General features: G+C 38.8%; 1 protein-coding gene across 2 annotated transcripts in view; it reads right to left on the bottom strand.

Moving 5' to 3' along the window:
• Positions 1 to 19,496, bottom strand: part of NME7 (NME/NM23 family member 7) — a 259,575-nt gene that overhangs the window by 225,159 nt on the left and 14,920 nt on the right. The window lies entirely within an intron of this gene.

Here is a 19,496-nt window from a genome sequence, read left to right on the forward strand (position 1 = left end):
TGACAACCAACAGAGTTCTCTCTTGTCGAGCAAGAGAGCAGGCCACAGGATTAAAATGAGAGAGAGGCTAATGTCCAGGAGGAGACAAGAGCCCCCAAGTAAGGGTCCTTGCTCCATATTTATTAGGATCAGAAGGCTTACAAGCACGATGGGCGTGCACAAACAGACAATGAAACCTTGAAGATTATGCATGGGCGTGGGGGGAAAGGGGGTAATGAAGATAAGCGGTGTTGAGGGGCTGGGTCAATACAAAACAAAATCCTGGTGCTAGGAGGTTTACAGCAGGCATGAAGTGGCACCTCTGTTGACCTAACTGGCCTAGGGCACAAGGAAGACAGAGCAGGCGCCTCAGAATCAACAAGGCCCCTTTCTTTTGCTAATCAGCTCCTCCATGAGCATTCATCCAGCTGTGGTCTGAAGTCCTGCTTTCCTGTTCTGTCCTTTCTTCCAGTGAAAGCAGCTTTCTACTGGGGGGCACTTCTGCCCTGAATACTTAATCTTGTTTACCTAATCTCAGATACTTTCATCCTGAGATTCCCTATTCCTATACCTTTATCCTATACTGGGGGCCTTTGCCCTGTTTTCCTAATCTTGTCTACCCAATGCTGGGTGTGTTCATCCTGTCGCTTTCTAATTCTTTACGCCCTGTTAACCCACCAGTGCAAGCCCAGTGAATTTCCTAAACTTATTCCCCACAAGGGATCACACAGATCAAGCACCTACTCAGGGCCAGAGCTAGGCTTCCAACAAAAGTCTGATGTTAAAAATCAATACTCATTTCTAGCATTGAATCAAAAAAATTAAGAGTTCTAGGTCAACCAAAAAAGAAACAGATGGGAGACAGGGAGAAAGGTCGCCTGTCTACAAGGTGTATCTCAGCACAAAAGCAGACATTGATAAAAAACTAAACGTCACTAACAATGGAAAATTAGTTGGGCCTCAATTCTAGAAAAATAGGAACTATTCTAGAGTTGTAAAAGGACGCTGACAGGTTACTGAAGCACTTTTTTATATGTTTCTGGCAGTTGCACCTAAGATGTATTATAAGAGCCAAAGTAATCTTGAGAAAGAAGGTATCATAAGCCCAGATTTCAAGCTATACTACAAAGCGATAGTAATCAGAACAGTATGGTACTGGCTCAAAAATAAACATGTAGAACAATGGAACAGAATAGACAGCCGGGAAATAAACCCATGATTACATGGTCAATAAATCTATGACAAACAAGGCAAGAATATACAATGGGGGGCGGGGAGAGGAAGACAATCTCTTCAGTAAATGGTGCTGGGAAAACTAGACAGCTACCTGCAAAACAATGAAATCAGGCCACTTTCTGACATCTTACACAAAAACAAATTCCAAGTGGATTCAAGACCTGAATGTGAGCTTTGAAACCATAAAACTCCTAAAAGAAAATATAGGTAGTAATATCTTTGACTTCAGCTGCAGCAACATTTTTCTAGATATGTCTCCTTAGGCAAGGGAAACAAAAGCAAAAATAAACTATTGGGACTACACCAAAATAAAGTGTTTGCATAGCAAAGGAAACCATCAACAAAACAAAAAAAAACAACTCGTTGAATGGGAGAAGATATCTGTAAATGATTTATTCAATAATGGATTAATACCCAAAATACATGAAAAATTTATTCAACTCAACACCAAAAAAAGCCCCCAAATAATCCAATTAAATGGGTAGAGGACTGAATAGACCTTTTTCCAAAGAAGATATAAAGAAGGCCAACAGACACATGAAAACATACTCGGCATCACTAATCATCAGGGAAATGTAAATCAAAACCATAACAGGGTATCACCTTTTACCTGTTAGAAGGGCTAGAATCAAAAAGAAAAGAAGTAACAAGTATTGATGAGGATGTGGAGATAAAGGAGCACTTAAGCACTGCTGGTGGGAATGTAAATTGGTGCAACCACTGTGGAAAACAGTATGGAGGCTTCTCAGAAAAATTAAAAAATAGAAATAACCATATAGATCTACTATGGGGTATTCACCCAAAGCAAATGAAAGCACTAATTTGAAAAAATATATGTACCTTTATGTTCACTGCAGCATTATTTAAAATAGCCAAGATACAGAAACAACTCAAGGGTCCCTCAATAGATGAATGAATAAAGAAGATGTGTGATAATGTAATATTATCCAATCACATACACAAAAATGAGATCTTGCCATTTGTGATAGATGGACCTAGAGGGTATTATGCTGAGTGAAGTCACTGAAAGACAAATATGACTTCACTTGTATGTGGAATCTAAAAGATGAATAAACAAATAAAAAGCAGAAACCAACCCATAAGTACCGAGAACGATTTGATGGTTGCCGGAGCAGAGAGTGTGGGAAGATGGGCAAAATGGGAGAAGGGGAGTGGGAGAGACAGGCTTCCAGTTATGAAATAAGGCAGCCACAAGGATAAAAGGTCCAGCGTTGGGAATACAATCAATGGTCTTGTAAGAGCACTCACTGTATGGTGACGGATGGCAGCCACACCAGTGGTGAACATGGCAAAGCCCAGAGGCCCGTTGGGTCACCATGTTGTCCACCTGAAACTATGTAACATTGTCTGTCAACTGTACCTCATTAAAAAAAAAAATAGATATTCTGTAAGAGACCAACGAAAAGGAGTTATTCCCCAGATTTCTAGGGAACGAAAATCCGTTCGTGGAACAGAACAGCATGCAAAGAGAAAACTGTGTAGTAACAGCAATATGATGTGGTGTTCTGTATTTAAAGACATAGCAGATGTCAGATATCTCTCTGGAAATGTCTTTATTCCACCTCCATTTTTCTGAAGGGTATTTCAGCTGGTTCTAGAATTCTGTCATGTAAAGGTTTAGTCAGGAATGCATCTTGAAAACCAATATTCTAGACCCTTCTGCCCCCAAATAGCGAATCAAGAGATCATCCCAAGAAACTTTAGTTTTCCATAGAATTGTATTTTTAAAAACCAAAGGACATTATATACCAATCAGCTACTATATGTCTGATAGTACTAGACTTCTAGTTTCTGAAACTGTAAAAACTGAAATTTAAATGTCTGCCGCTTGCATATTTTACACTGCTAGAACTCCAAAGGGTCATTGTTAAGATATAAATACTAATAGCCAGTCATCAAAGTGTCAAAGTGCATAGTTCACTCTTAAACAACTTGGTTCAGTCCAGTTGAGACCGGGGTGGGCAGTTGTGAATAAAGCCTTGTGCTTCTACCAATTCTTAAACAAACAAAAAAATGTATAAGTGGATCCTGGCAGTTCAAACCTACATTGTTCAAGCGTCAACCCTACACTGAGCCCAGAAGATAGGAGTAGAAAATGTTGACAAAGGTGAATGAATAAGACTGTTGAAGCAGCTTAGAATCTAATTCAGAAAAGACTCGAAATTATTAAAGTTATTGTTTTATCACAAAACATGCATACGATTTAGGAACAACTACTTACTATTATATCTATTCTTTCCCAGATGTTTAAAACTTCATTATAATGGTGGCTTTGAAACTTTGTAACTTCACATCATGACCCAATACCTCATACCTGTAAATATATTACTCCTCAATTTTACACAGCAATATTTATCCTTACTATGTGCTGTGGACTAAGATTATTTTCTATCCTACTTTTTTAAAACACACTGAATGGATTCTGAACTGATTGATTACATGACCTACAAATAAAGTCAAAAGCCTCTTAAAAAACAACAACACCATAAACCTCCCCCCATCTCCTTCCACATCTTCTCCTTTACTCTCAGACTGAGCACCATTAAAAAAAAAAAAAAAAAAAAAAAAGTTTTTCCCAATCGGAACCAAGCAGCAACTTACCAGTCACTAAAATAAATGTGTTAAATGGGGCACCTAGGTGGCTCAGTCGGTTAAGCATCCAACTTCGTCTCAGGTCATGATCTCTCACCTCATGAGTTCGAGACCCAAGTCAGGCTCTGTGCTGACAGCTTAGAGCCTGGAGCCTCCTCGGATTCTGTGTCTTCCTCTCTCTGCCCCTGCCCCTCCCCTTCCCTCCCTCCCTGCCTCTCTCTGTCTCTCCCCTTCAAAAATAAACATTAAAAAAAGTTTTAAAAAAATAAATGTGCTAAATCAAAAAGTGACTACAAAGGAGGAAAAACTTATTTTCAAAGAACTGCAGGAAATCCTTTTTGAGGGATGGTTTAATTCACCTTGGCCACTGACCCCACCATTGCACTGAGTACCAGCTCCAAAGGAAGAGGAAATTACGAGGCTCTATGTAGTTCAATGAGGCTGTAAGGAAACAGCAGGTGCCACTACTGGGTCAGGACTGTGTGGAACAAGGAGTCATGTGGGCTGACGCTCTCACAGAAGGATGAAGCAGGAAGGAAGCACTATTTCTGAATCGCTGATCTAGAACAGGATGAAAGAGCCTCATCACTTCCCTGGGGTTAAGAAGTCCTGTTCCAGCCGGTGAGGACAATCACTTGCTACACAACCACTTTAACAGCTACACATCGAGTTTCAAATGTATTCAGGATGTTTGAATATTTATTTGTATATATTGTATGGATCTATGAGATCATAACTCTATGCCACTTCGTTTTTCTCTCTCCCATCAGGTGATGCAATACTAAGTGAATTTAAAAAAGGAATCAAATTTGCTGCAAGCGTTGTTAGCATATTTCTCACTACATTTTCCTACTTGCTCAAGATGGGAAGCAACCGTTGCAACTTCCCTCATTTCCAATGGCATCTCATGAGTGTGCCACCTACAAGCCAACATGAGTTTAACAAAGGACTCTCATTACTATTTAAAAGAATAACTTAGTGGACTATAAAGAACTGGAAATTTTGGGCAAAGTTATAAAATACTAGTTCTACTCATGACTGAACAGCAGCGAACAGCCTCCACTGTATCTGGTTTATCACTTAAGACCGGGAAACGGTTCAGATCTACGCAGTGTAAAACCACTTACACATTTCAGTTATTGTAACTCTTTTACCTTCATCCTTTCTACTCTTCCAAATTGTATAATATTTAATTTTGACACAAACTATAATGTCTTCTACTGAATCCTCTGTTTACTGAGCAAAAGCTATACAAAGGGAGAAGAGACTCTTTCCAAGCAGATTTGCCAAAATTAAAGCCCATCCATGCCTCGCCCCTGAACTCCAGAGCTGGAACTTCTTTCTCCTTTTGAGGGGCCAGGCTGCTGACTATACAAGGGTGGGTCCGACAGCCAAGCACTAACTGTTATCTGCAGAGGTCGGGGGAAGGGGCATGGGAATCGGGGAACCCATTTAATCCACCATCAAGTCCTAGGATCAATCGGCTGGCTTCTTCCGGATGATGAATAAAGGTGAGTGGAGGCAGTTTCTATAATGATAGGAAGTAAAGAGCTGGCCGACAGAGTTTTTTCAGGAATGAACCAAAACAGGATCACACTTCACTTCTGATCGTGGCTGAAATAAACACCTAAATATGCTGCAGACCTGAATCAATGATATGTACCATGTATCTTGTTACTTATGGCCTTTCTCCTAAACCTTTGAACACCCTCTCTCAGTTCCTTCAAAATCTTCACACATTTTGTTGTCAAGACACAATTCAAACTCCACCTGCTTAACAAAATGCTCCATGAACCTCCCAGGTGAAAGATACTTTTCAGTATTTTGAGATTGCCTTGCACTTTATTGGAGGCTTCGGAAGCATGTGTATCATTGTTTATGTACACATCTTATCTTCTATTATAATGGGAGTTCCTGAGGACAAAAATCAGTGTATCATTCATCTTCATATCCCCCAGAGTGCCCACCCAGTGCCTTCCACAAGCTGGCATTCAGTCAATACCTAGTCAATGTTTCAACATTAGACCCAAAGAATAACCAATTCCTGTTGAAAAATGTTTACACCAGGCCTAGCATAACATACATGAGCATGATTTTTACGTGGCAATTTTATCTGTTGTTGCAAGATTATAAGATTATAAAACACTCCATTGTATTTATATTTCCATATCTTACTACTTTACTACTTGTACTCCTTAAAAACTTTACTTGCATATCTATTACTTCAGGGGACTATTTATGGCCTATCATTAACATATTTACAAGTTTCTTTTTTAATTTTTTTAAAATGTGTTTTATTTATTTTTGAGAGATAGAGAGAGACAGTGCAAACAGAAGAGGGTCAGAGAGAGAGGGAGATACAGAATCTGAAGCAGGCTCCAAGCTCTGAGCTGTCAGCACAGAGCCCGATGTGGGGCTCGAACCCACGAACCGTGAGATCATGACCTGAGCCAAAGCCCAACACTTAACCGACTGAGCCACCCAGGTGCCCCAACGTATTTACAAGTATTTTTAATATGCTTCAGCCAGACCACAGAGAGTTTCTGACTCAAATGAGCACAAGTTTAATTAATCAGTGAATAATAAAAAAGTTTCTTCTAAGCTCCTATAAGGCCCATGCCTTTTGGATGACAACTGAGGTCCCCACCCTCAACTCCTGAAACACCAGTGGTGGAGAGGGAAGAAGCTATGCCCAATCCTCCTTCTCATTATTCCTAAAAGTTCAACGTCAGATTTTCTACTTTTTAATAACATAACAAAAGGTATATAAAATATGCTGACAGTGTGGATTCCTTTCACATGGGATGATCTTCGGCTGGCTCTGAGCAGACTGAACTTACAGAGGGAGAGAATAAGTACCCTTCTAGACTCCACCCTGGGTCCTGGGTGGGGGGAAGGGGCATACACAAAATCACCATCCAGATCCTTAGGGGCTTTGTAATCAGTCTAACTTGATAAAGACCAATACCCATGAAACAACAGCAAACATATAATAAAAAATAATTCAGAGATAGGCTGTGTGATAGACCGCTATGGGCATTTGAACAAGAGCAGTCCACACAAACAAACATCCTGACAAGAGCCACAAGAGTGCAGAACTGGGAACAAGGACGAGTGTTCTTGGAAACCTGGGAGGATGGAGCTTGCAAGAGGCCACAGGGAGTTTGATAAGTAGTATGTGTAAATTTTAAAACAAATGAAAGTAGTGAATCACTGTGCCCATGAACAATCTGAGTAGAGAAACAGGAGCATAAAGCTATAATACTCATCTTAACGGGGATATGGCTCTTGAGGGAGGGGCTACATTACTGGGACCCAAAAAATTATCTGGTAAAAGTAGGAGTTCAATAAATGCTTTCCAATATAATGCCTGGCTGGCTGAATGAGAATAGAAAGCATCTGAATCAGGGAGACCAATTAGGAGACAAACCGGATGTTTTAATTCAGGCCTTTTTAGGCCTGAATTGAGTAAGACTGAAGAGGAAAATGATGGCTATGAGACATTTTTAAGTAAGGAGTAATAAGTCAGTGAAAGGAGAGGAAGAAACATGGGAATAAGAGCTAGAGATCAATCAAAGATGCTTGCAAGGTTTCAAGCCAAAGTGAATGGGGGAAGGGAGGATCTTTTCAAGAGTAAATATGATGAGATTATAATTAGGCATATAGATTTTGAAGTGAAGGCAGAACTTCTAGTTATTATAGTAATCATTTGGAGCCGTGGGACTAGAATTAGAGCAAGGAAACAGAATTGATTATTTAAGGATCAAAAAAAATTAGGATAGATAAAAGCTGGTAACTTCAAGAAAAATTCCAAAAGGAAAAGTATCTTCCAAAAAACATCATCATCATATCATCATCATCATAGCAATAACAAACTCCAATTTATGATCAGTATTATTACAGCAGCTAACATTTACTGGACCCTTATCATGTACCAAGCACCAGAATAAATTATGTGCATACATTATTGTATTTAATCCTTACAACAACCGTAAGAGGTTGTTACAGGAACACAGAGTGGTTAAGTAACCACATTCGCTAAGTGCCAAAAACGGGACTTAAGTTCAAGTCTGATAAAAATACCTTTCTCTATACCAGTGGTCTCTAAGTTTCTATATCAAATAGTCTCTAAGATCCCACTGGCAGATGGGAAGAAAACATCAAGATTTCCATTTCTATTTTTCTACCTGAACCTATTAAAGCGTTTATTATTGTATATTATTTACAATGTATGTAACATATTAATTGCATGTAAATTATAACTAAGGACTCACTCTGAGAGAGAGAGGGATATTCTGTTTTTTTTCCTAACAACAATTTGAGATCAAAACAGCTTGGTAATTAAGTATTCTGCCTCTTCTTTACCTCTAAAAATTCAATGTTAAACAGTTTTATCTTTTTCCTTCAAAAAACAGACCAAAAGAATTAAAAGCAGGATCTTACAAAGATATGTATATACCTATGTTCACAGTAGCATTATTCACAATAGCTAAAATGCTGTGGAAGGAGCCCTAGTGTTCGTTAATGAATGAATGGATAGCAAAATGTGGTATATACATACAACAGAATAGCCTTAAAAAGGAAGGAAGTTCTGACACATGCCACAACAAGGATGAACCTCAAGGACATAATGCTAAGTAAAATAAGCCAGATACAAAAGGAGAAATACTATATGACTCCATTTGTATGAGGTACTCAACATCATAGAAACCGAAGCGTGGTTGCCAGGGGCTGGGAGAGAGGGGAATGTACGTTCACTATGGACTAGTTTCACAACCTGAAAGGTTCTGGAGATGGATGGTGGTGAGGGTTGTACATTATGAATGTGTTTAATACCACTGAATTTTACACCTAAAAATGGTAAAGAGGGTAAATTTTAGGTTTACGTGCATTTTACCACAATAAAAAAAAAGGAAAAACCAGACCAGTGATGATCAAATACTCTATTCGTGTACTCACTCAATCATTCTAAAATGTTGATCAACTGCTTATTTTCTTCCAAGTTCTTAGGGACATTCTGTGAATTCTAATAAACAATCCCTTGCTTGAAGGAAGTAAGTAACATAAACCTAAATATCTAAACACATCACTACAAGGCAATATTACAGAACACGAACAGTGATAGTCAAGAGGTAGGACTTCCTATGAGGCACCTGGTATCTACTAAGTACCTAGTTCTAAATACGTGAATATTTTATCCAAACAACATTACATTCTAAACTACATGGATGATAAAGTTTAGACTTTAAACTTCAACAGCCTTCTAAAGTTTAATCCAAGCCTCCACTTACCTACATCCCCCCATCAATGATATTGTAAGAGAAATCAACAGTGTATGAGAAGCTGCCACCTCAAGCCAGCTGCTTCCAGTAGGGTTTGTGGTTTAATTGCTTTCTAATGAACAAACTTCACTTTGCCTTGAACATTCTGAGAATATGGTAGATCATTAAACATTTATTACCTGACATAGTAGGCAAAGAAACATAGCAACTTCTATTGCTTTGCCCAGATGCTGTAGTGATAAGTATAACAGAAATGAAAACACAACAGCCAAAACGTTTACATTTTCCCATTACCACAAAGCTAGGCTCTAATCAATGACTTGTTTTGTACTAAACTTTTACCAGGCACTCTTCCTCCAGGGCTTCTTTCAAGGAGCAAGCATACTCCTGCCCTGGATTGTGTCAAACATTAACCTTATTTCAGTGTGGCCAGAACCAGTTTGGAGCCCATTCAGATTGTTCTCAGAGGGTTGTTGCTTGCTCCCTCATAAACCCACCTGAAAGGCAAACAGAAGGTGAGCTTAAGGGAAGAGAGTCTTCATGTGGAGAATCCAATTTGCTACCTCTAGCTTAGTATTTCTCATTAATAAAGTCAGACAAACAAACTGCACTAGAAGGAAAAGGGAGGGAAATTTTCAAATTTAATATCCTATTCCACTTAAATTCTTTTAAGAACAAAGTGAAACTGCGGCAATTTTTATCTTTAAAAAATCTTCAGTTTAAGGCTAACCATCTTCTCCCTTGGTGAAAAATGATGTTCAAGATGAGAATTCCATCATGTTCTCAAAATTTTTTTTCTTTAAAAAAAGTCATTTGAGCATCTCATAAGTCAAATGCATTATGTGTCTTTATAGAAAAAAAGTTAATGCTGCAGTAAACAGAACACAAACTCATGTATATCCCCAACAGTGAGGCTTAGGAATACACTTTTAACTTAATTCCTGCTTAATTTTGTTCAAGTGTGAAAAATGGGAGGAAAGAACCATTTCTACAGCATGAATGTAAATCAGGAAACTGACCAAACACGATGGAATCATTTTAAAAGGCTCACATCCAGTTTCAGGAAAGGAGACTTTTTAAAAGTTTCTTAACTTGGCCCGTAGATCCTTGAAAATCCTCCCTCTTAGACTTATACAGATCGCCACTATAAATTTAGGTCCACACATTATCATGTAAAAACACAATGTCACAGGCGGCCTATCTGGGGAAACCTCCTCGAAAAGCAAGACTGAACTTTGCTTTAGATATCTTAAAGGAAACAGGATTACTGTGAAATCTTCCAAGACCAACCCCAGACAACTGATATTTCTGTACTAGTACTTGATTTTCATAGAATTTCAGATATCAAAGGAATATTCATGGTAAGGAAACAGAAGCTCAAAAAAGTTAAGTGACGTGGCCAGAGTTTTGTGACTCTGTTAAGTAGCAGAACTTAACAAAAACCCTTGTTTCTTGATTAGCTAGTTTGGTGTTCGCACAGTAGAACATGGGCTTGTTATCTGACAGGTTTGTGTAATACAAATTCTCTCTATAATCAAATTATGAGCTTCTGGAACATAGAAATATCATTTTTTTTTCATGTTTATTTATTTGAGGGGAGGGGGACAGAAAGGGAGCAAGAAAGAGAATCCCAAGCAGGCTCAATGCTGTCGACACAAAGCTCAAAGCAGGGTTTGATCTCATGAACCAGGAGATCATCACCTGAGCCAAAATCGAGTCTGGACTCTTAGCCAATTGAGCCACCCAGTTACCCAAACATTATTTATTTCCTCTGAAAGTCCACAGTGATTTTCCTAGTTCTGGGACCTTAATAATAATCAAATACTACCAAAATGAATATCTAAAGGAGTAAATAAACACGTTCTGCACTAGATCTTGATAAAATGACAAAAATACATTCCAAGGTTCAAACACCCCCCCTCAACACTCTACTGTATGTTTGCATGTATGTTTATTTGTATTTCCAGAAAGATTCTGAAAGAGTACATCTTTTCTTACTTTTTGGGGTAATTATGGCTTCTCTAACTAACACCTTTAAAAATGCACTTGATAAAGTATTAACTAACTCTGAGACAAAAGGTCCATCAAGGACCACTTGTCAACAATTAACTGAACCACAATACTCTAAAAAGAAAAATGAATCTAACAAATGAATTAATACATGAAAGAAAGAAAGAAAGGGGGGGGGGGAAGAAAAAGAAAGAAAGAAAGAAAGAAAGAAAGAAAGAAAGGAAGGAAGGAAGGAAGGAAGGAAGGAAGGAAGGAAGGAAGGAAGGAAGGAAGGAAGGAAAATAGGATGAGCCTGGGTGGCTCAGTCAGTTAAATGTCCAACTTCAGCTCAGGTCATGATCTCACAGCTTGTGAGTTCAAGTCCAGCATTGGGGTCTGCTGACAGCTCAGAGCCTGAAGCCTGCTTCAGATTTTGTGTCTGCCTCTCTCTCTCTGCCCCTCCTGTGCTTGCACTCTGTCTCTCTCTCTCTCTTTCAAAAATAAATATTTTTTTTAAAAATTTTAAAAAGAAATAAAGATACAACAGAAAATCCAGAAATGGACCAATAGCTATATAGTCAGTTAATCTTTGACAAAGCAGAAAAGAATATCCAATAAGAAAAAGACAGGCTCTTCAACAAACAGAATTGGGAAAAGTGGACAGCCAAAGAAGAAAACTAGACTAGTTTCTTACATCTTACACAAAAATAGGATCAAAATGGATTAAAGAAGTAAATGTGAGACCTTTAACCATAAAATCCTAAAAGACAACATGGTTAGTGTTAGTAACTTCTTTGACACTGACCAGAGCCACTTCTTTCTAGATATGTTTCCTGAGGCAAGGGAAACAAAAGAAAAAAGGGGGGGGGGGGAACAGGGGTACTTCATCAAAATAAAAGCTTCTGCATAGCAAAGGAAACAATCAACAAAATTAAAAGACAACCTACAGAATAGGAGAAGATAGATATTCACAAATGACATAAATGATTTAGTATCCAAAATATATAAAGAACTTCTAAAACTCAAAAATGAATCCAATTAAAAAACAGGCAGAAGACATGAATAGACATACAGATGGCCAACATACACATGAAAAAAGATACTCAACAGCACTGATCATCAGGGAATGTAAATCAAAATCACAATGAGACATCACCTCACACCAGTCACAAGAAACAAGCGTTGGCAAGGACGTAAAGAAAAAGGAACCCTCATGCACAGTTGGTGGGAATGCAAACTGGTGCAGCCACTGAGGAAAACAGTATGGAGGTTCCTCAAAAAGTTAAAAATGGAACTACCGTACTATCCAGCAATTGTACTACTAGGTATTTACTCAAAAAATAGAAAAATACGAATTCAAAGGGATACATGCACCCCAATATTATAGCAGCATTATTTACAATAGCCAAATTACGGAAACAGCCTAAGTGTCCAATGACTAATGAATGAATAAAGAAGTGGCATATATAAATACAACAGAATATTATTTACCTATGAAAAAGAATGCAATCTTGCCATTTGCAATGATGTGGATAGAGCTAGAGAGTATTATGCTACATGAAATAAGTCAGTCAGAAAAAGACAAATGCCATATGAGTTCACTCATATGTGGAATTTAATAAATTAGCAAAGGGAAAAAAGAGGGGAGCAAAACAAGAAACAGATGCTTAACTAGAGAGAACCGATGGTTACCAGAAAGGAGGTGGGTGGGGAATGGGTTAAATGGGTGATGGGGATTCAGGAGTGCACTTGTTGTGATGAGCACACATCAGTATGAAGCGTTGTGTCATTGTATTGTACATCTGAACATAATGTTATACTGTATATTAACTGTAATTTAAATAAAAACTTCTAAAAATTTAAATTAAAAAAATTACATATATAATTATATATAACACATACATAGAATATAACTATGCTAGCAAGAGAATATTTAAGTAATTTTATACTACTCACTTAATATTCAATTAAAAATCGAGGGAAACTTTGCTCACTCGTGTCATATCTAAGAAAGCTTTGCTTAACCCAAGGCCACAAAGATTATTCCTATATTTCCTTCTAAGAGTCTTATACTTTTAGTTCTTACATTTAGGTCTACAATCCATTTTTAGTTACTTTTCATTTTAGGGTCTAAATTTATCTTGTTTGCACGTGGATATCCAACAGTCTCAGCACCATTTGTTGAAGACCACTCTTTACTCATTGGAGGACAGTAGCATTTTTCTTCAATATCAACTTACCATAAAAGGTTTACTCTCCATTTAGTTAGATCTTCAATTTTAATCAGCAATGGTTTATAGTTTTCAGTGTATACTTCCCACTGTCAACAAAAATTCCTACTTTATCCTTTTAATGCTGTCATGAATGGGATTTAATTTCCTTTTGTTTATCCACAGAAAAAAGTATACAGAAATACAGCTGATTTTTGTATATTGATCTTATATTCCGTAACCTTGCTGAACACATTAGTCATCATGGTTTTTTTGCTTTTCAGATCCTTAGGATTTTCTACACATAGGATCATATCATCTCTAAATAAAGACAATTTTACCTCTTTCTATCCTACCTGGGTGCCTTTTTTTTTCCCCTTGCCTGACTGCACTGGACAGAACCTCCATTACAATGCTGTATAAACTGCTTTGTTCCCTGCCTTAGGAAGAAAGCATTCACATTTTCATTAAGAATGTTGACAGCTCTAGGCTATTTTGTGAATCCCCTTAGGTTAATGAAGTTCTCTTTTGCTCCTAATTTGTTGAGATGTTTTATTACAAATGGTATTGGATATTGTAAAATGTTTCTATGTGTCTATTAATCATGTGAGTTTTATCCTTTATTAATACGATACGGATTTTCAGATGTTAAATCACCTTTGCACTCTTGGTGTAAATCACACGGGTCACACTGTATAATACTTTCTAAATGTCGCTGGATTCAGTTTGCTGACATTTTGTTAACAATTTGGGCATCTATATTCATAAGGGATATTGCTCTGTAGTTTTCTTATGATGTCCTCTCTTTTCGGTATAAAAGTAATACTGGCTTAAATGAGTTATTTGGGACGTATTCCCCTCCTTTCTTTTCCAGAAGACTTTGGGAAAGACTGGTATTACTGATTATTTAACTGTTTGAGTTCAGCAGAGAAGTCTCCAGAGCCTGAGCTTTTCTTTGTAGAAAGATTTTTCATTGCCAATCCAATTGCTTTGCTTGGTATAGCCCGTGGCTCAGCGACCACTATCTCTGGGAGACTGGTCCTGGCCACATCCCTTTCTGATGCATTCACACCACTGCCAGCACACGCAGCGTTCAGTACTCCACTCACGGTCCCTACAGCATTTCACACTTTCAAATATCCTGCATATTACACTTAATAGTTTATTATTTATTGTATATCTCTCTCAATAGAATGTAAGCCCTTTTAGGATCTGTTTTGTTCATAGATGCAGCCCAAGAGACTAAGTATATACATAGCATATCGTGGGTTTGGTAAATGTTTGAATGAATATATTGAAAAAGCAGAATTTATTAGCCATTTTAAATGAAAAGTCTAAAATGTTTGAAAACTTGAATTTATTCATTCCTTCATTCAGTCAACAAAAGGTGAGTTCCTACTCTTTGCCAGCCAGGTACTGCGGCAGGAACCAGGGACATTTAAGACAGACAAGGCACAGGGCTGGCTGACTAATTTTGTCTCTCCTCATAGAATGTAAAAAAACAAAAACAAACAAAAATGTAGAATTCCTGTACTAATAAGTGTTACAAAGACAACAGAATACAGAAGTAAATGTGTTAATGACTAGGGACCAGAAACACAGGGATTCCCTCTTCAGCTAGAGTGATCAAGAAAGCCCTCTATGAGGAAATATCATCTGAAGTAAAACCAGGATGAGGAGAAGCGATTCAGGTAGAAACCTGGGGGATACACATTTTAGGGAGACAAAAAGTATAAAGTTTTGAGCAGGAAATGGAGTTTGGTAAATTCAAAACACAAAAGCCAGCATGACCTGAAGGTGGTATCAGAGGGGCAGATAGAGCGGAAGGTATCCTGCCTCCAATGTGGAAACCCTAAACCCACCCTGATAGTTTTAGCAATTTACTTGTATCTGGAATGTATTTTTCCATCACCTTCTCTCTCCCATGCTCCCTCTCCTACTCTTTCACCCCTCTAGGAAAAGCCCAGTGGCATAAGATGACCAGTGTCACCGAGTCGAAATTTGAGAAGCCCGTTCTCTAGCCAACCTAGTACTTCTGTATAAATCTGCAAAAGCTGCGCCTTCCTCAGAACATTTTACTATTAGAAAAATATATAATAAACAAGCATACCTCCAACTCACTCATACTTGTGCAGACATGCATAGCAGGGTGTAACAGCTCTGGTTGTGGAGATAGAGGGGGACAGCCTCACGCAAACCAAACTGGTTCCATTTTTTCCTGTGTTTCAAATGCCAAACGCTGCATATGTTAAATAGACATGCGGATTTGCATGCAGTGCAAACTATGACTATTCGGCATTAATTACAGTTGGCAACGGATTCTGTTTGCATTATCCTCATGAGAGAAGAGCGCGACTGAGGACCGTGAGAATCAATCACCCGTCACTGGAGAAAACGCTACGTGCAGAGTCAGGGGGGCCGACCCAGCAGCCGCGGCACGAACGCACCCCCGTGAGAGCGGTGAAAGCCTCGACCTTACCAGCAATCCTCACTGAGTCTACCTCGGGAGCTCCTTGGGTCAACCTCGTCTACCATTTGGAATGCTTTGGCCTATACTACGTCATGGATGAATAGAATACGGGTTACTAATCATAGAATGATTCATGGGTTATTTTAACTTAAGGGTTTACTGTTTTAGAACTTTTTTATAAGATAAAGTATAGTTGGTGGAGTAAGAGAGTCTAAAAAAAAAAATTTCAAGCTTAATCCCAAAGGAGGCTATTTTTTTTTTTCAGGATTCAGCTTTCTAATTTATGAAAGAAAAAAATGTCTTTAATCTGTGGTACTGTGTACTCTGTGCTTTCTAGATGAGTGGCATTAATATGTCACATCAATATGATTAAAATTAATAAGCACTATTGATATCCATAAAGGTGATCCTTTCCTGAAAGGATGTTTCCAGCGATGGGAGAGTGCCACCTACTGTTCAATGTGGAAATCACCACAGCCAGGCCACGTGGCCAGTCTGCATGAAATCATCATTTTTCAGAGGCCCTTAATTCTCAAAATACGAATTATGACTTTTTCAAGAAAATGTTTTATCACTATATGCTCTGGAAATTGAGTTTTCCGAAAGTTACTTCTTCTCTATAGCTACACACGCACGCACACACACACACACACACACACACACACACACACACAAAATTAGTACTGAAACAATTTTTAAATCTTAAACATCTTGGTCCCAGTTGCAGTTGACTAGAAAGAACACAAGCTCCCAGGCCATACTGGTTCAAATCTGGGCCCTGCCTCACGTGTTTTTAAACCTGACACTGTTTCCTCAAATGAAAATAACATAGTACACAGCAGACATTCGGTAGACTACAGATGTTAACTATTTAGAAAAACAGGTTCCCCACTCAGATTTATAAGTGGACTGCTTTCTTTTGGCTTTTCATATACCCTTCAGTCATCAGGGCTTTAAGAAATGTTTTATTATGAGCGACTGGGTGGTTCGGTCAGTTAAGCATACAACTTAGTCTCAGATAATGATCTCACATTTAGTGGGTTCAAGGCCCGTGTTGGGCTCTGTGGTGACCGCTCAGAGCCTGGAGCCTACTTCAGATTCTGTGTCTCCCTCTCCCTCTCTGTCTCTTCCCCACGCATGCTGTATCTTTCTCTCAAAAATAAATAAACATTAAAAAAAATTTTAAAGAAATGTTTTATTAAAAAGGCAACTTGTGCCAGATCAACAATTTCATTCCTCTCTAATCACCTGCATAAAAAAGGTCCTAATCTGAGTTCTTTTTTGATCCTTCTCCCAATCAGCTCCAAATAAGTTTAAAGCATTTTTTTTAGCTACTAAAGAAATAAGTGATCAGCTTCAAACAGCCACTGTATGGAAGATGAGTAACATTCAGTGAATTCTCTTTCTCATGTCTAATGAATTACGTAACAGAGTTTTAAACAATTAAATCTTGTTAAACTATTTCAAGATTATCTTCCTCATGACATTTAAAAAAAAAGGTTTAATCTGGGATGTATATCTTTCTTTTTATATTAGTTTCAGGTGTAAAATTTAGTGATTTGACAAATTTACATATTATGCTATGTTCACAAGTACAGCTACCATCTGTCCCACTGTATTGCTATTACAAGATCACTGACTGTGTTCCTTATGCTTTTTATTCCCATGACTTACTCCATAACTGGAGGCCTGCATCTCCCACTCCCCTTCACCCATTTTGCCCACCTCCCCTTTCCCCTCCTCTGGCAACTAGTCTATTCTCTGCATTTATAGGTCTGATTCCACTTTTTGTTTTTATTCTTTTTTTTTTTTTAGATCCCATTTATGAGTGGAATCACATGGTATTGGTCTTTCTCGGCCTGACTTATTTCACATAGCATAATGTCCTCTAGGTCCATCCACAGTGTTGCACACCACATGATCTCACCCTTTTGTATGGCTAACAGTCCACTGTGCATAAATACCACACTTTCCTTATCCATCTGTCTATTAATGAACACTTAGGTTGCTTCCATGTGTTGGCATTGTTTTTAACCCTTTAGATATCATCAAATTTCATTAAATTGCCCTTGCAAGATCTCTAAAATTAAGTCTCTTTTGAGCCTGAGCCCACCTTTGAGAGTACAGATTTGTAATTTGGATAAGAGGTTGGCTGTAAACATAAGAACAGCCCCATGATAATTCAGTGTATTAATCAGGTTGTGGTCTTTTAAGAAAATTGTTTCTCAGGGCCTCCAAGTCCCAGGCCTTGGAACAGTAAGGAGCATAAGAAATAAACCCTAATCGCCAGGAGCTCATTGTCTTCAGCACATTACTGAGCCTCACTCAGCCAGAAGGCAGGTTACAGAAGTGAATTCCCAGTGTGTCTTTGAAACTGGCTGGATTTCCATTCTCCCCCAGCACTGCCTTCCCAGGAGGCCAGGGCCTTCGGGAAGGGGCAGACGAGATGGCAGAAGCAGCAGAAGGGACAAGCGGGAACAGAGATGTCACAACTTCTTGCTCGCTCTTGGCTTTGAGTCTCTCTTTCCTCTGCTGGAGTTTGGATATGTCTGTCTGACTCTCTCTCATTCCTGGATTTCCTTCTCTCCCTCTCTCTCCCCTTTGGATAGCTTTCTTTCCTGGATAAACAAGACGAGATTTAATAGAGAAAGTAAAGGAAAATAAGACAGTGTAACAGAAAATCATAATACAGATCAGAAGAGGGGTGCCTGTGTGGCTCAGTCAGTTGAGTGTCCAGTTTCAGCTCGGGTTATGATCTCGCAGTTCGTGACACTGGAGCCTCACATTGGGCTCTGTGCTGACAGCTCAGAGCCTAGAGCTGCTTCAGATTCTGTGTCCCTCTCTGTGCCCCTTAAAAAAAAAAAAGAGCAGAAGTGGGTACTTACTAACATGGTATTAACTAAATGAAGCTTTTAAAATTTTTTAATGTTTATTTTTGAAAGAGAGAGACAGAACACAAGCAGGGGAGGGGCAGAGAGAGAAAGGGAGACACAGAATCTGAAGGAAGCTCCAGGCTCCAAGCTGTTGGCACAGAGCCTGACGCAGGGCTCGAACCCACGAACTGTGAGATCATGACCTAAGCTGAAGTCGATGCTTAACTGGCTGAGCCACTAGGGGCCTCTAAATTAAGCTTTTAATTCCTTCTCCTCACTTAGAAATTAGACCAAATTCCGCACAGAGTCAGTCACACCTAGACACAGACACGCACACTGTATCTACACGGGAGCACAGTACAGGAGCGGGAGCACTGCATGTAAGGAGAACACATGTGAGCCTTTGAGTATTTCCCAACTTCCTTTCCTCATCTCTACAATTTGGGGATACAACTAGGTCAGTGACTCACGCACCTTGTTTTTACCAGAACCTGCAGTAAGAACTACAATATCCATTCCATTAGAACCAATACGTACCTGTATCCCCCACAAATGAAAGACAGTTCCAAGCAACAATTCTTATCCTCAGTATGTGCAATACACTAATATTTTATGTTTTTTTTAAAGGCTAGCTGCCAGTCATAATTTAGAGTTCACAGTAGACCAGTGAGTCATAGCCTCAGTTTCAGAAACACTGGTCTTTCAAAATCCAGTCTTCCAGCTCCAAGACTTGATGAGTTCGCACCGCACAGGGCCCCTGTCCTCTGGCCTCAAGCTATGCGTCAACCACATTTCTGCCACTCTCTGCCCACCCTCTCTGCTTTAGTCACACTGGCCCTCTTGC

Source organism: Suricata suricatta, chromosome 3 (genome assembly GCF_006229205.1).
Source record: "Suricata suricatta isolate VVHF042 chromosome 3, meerkat_22Aug2017_6uvM2_HiC, whole genome shotgun sequence".
NCBI lineage: Eukaryota > Metazoa > Chordata > Mammalia > Carnivora > Herpestidae > Suricata > Suricata suricatta.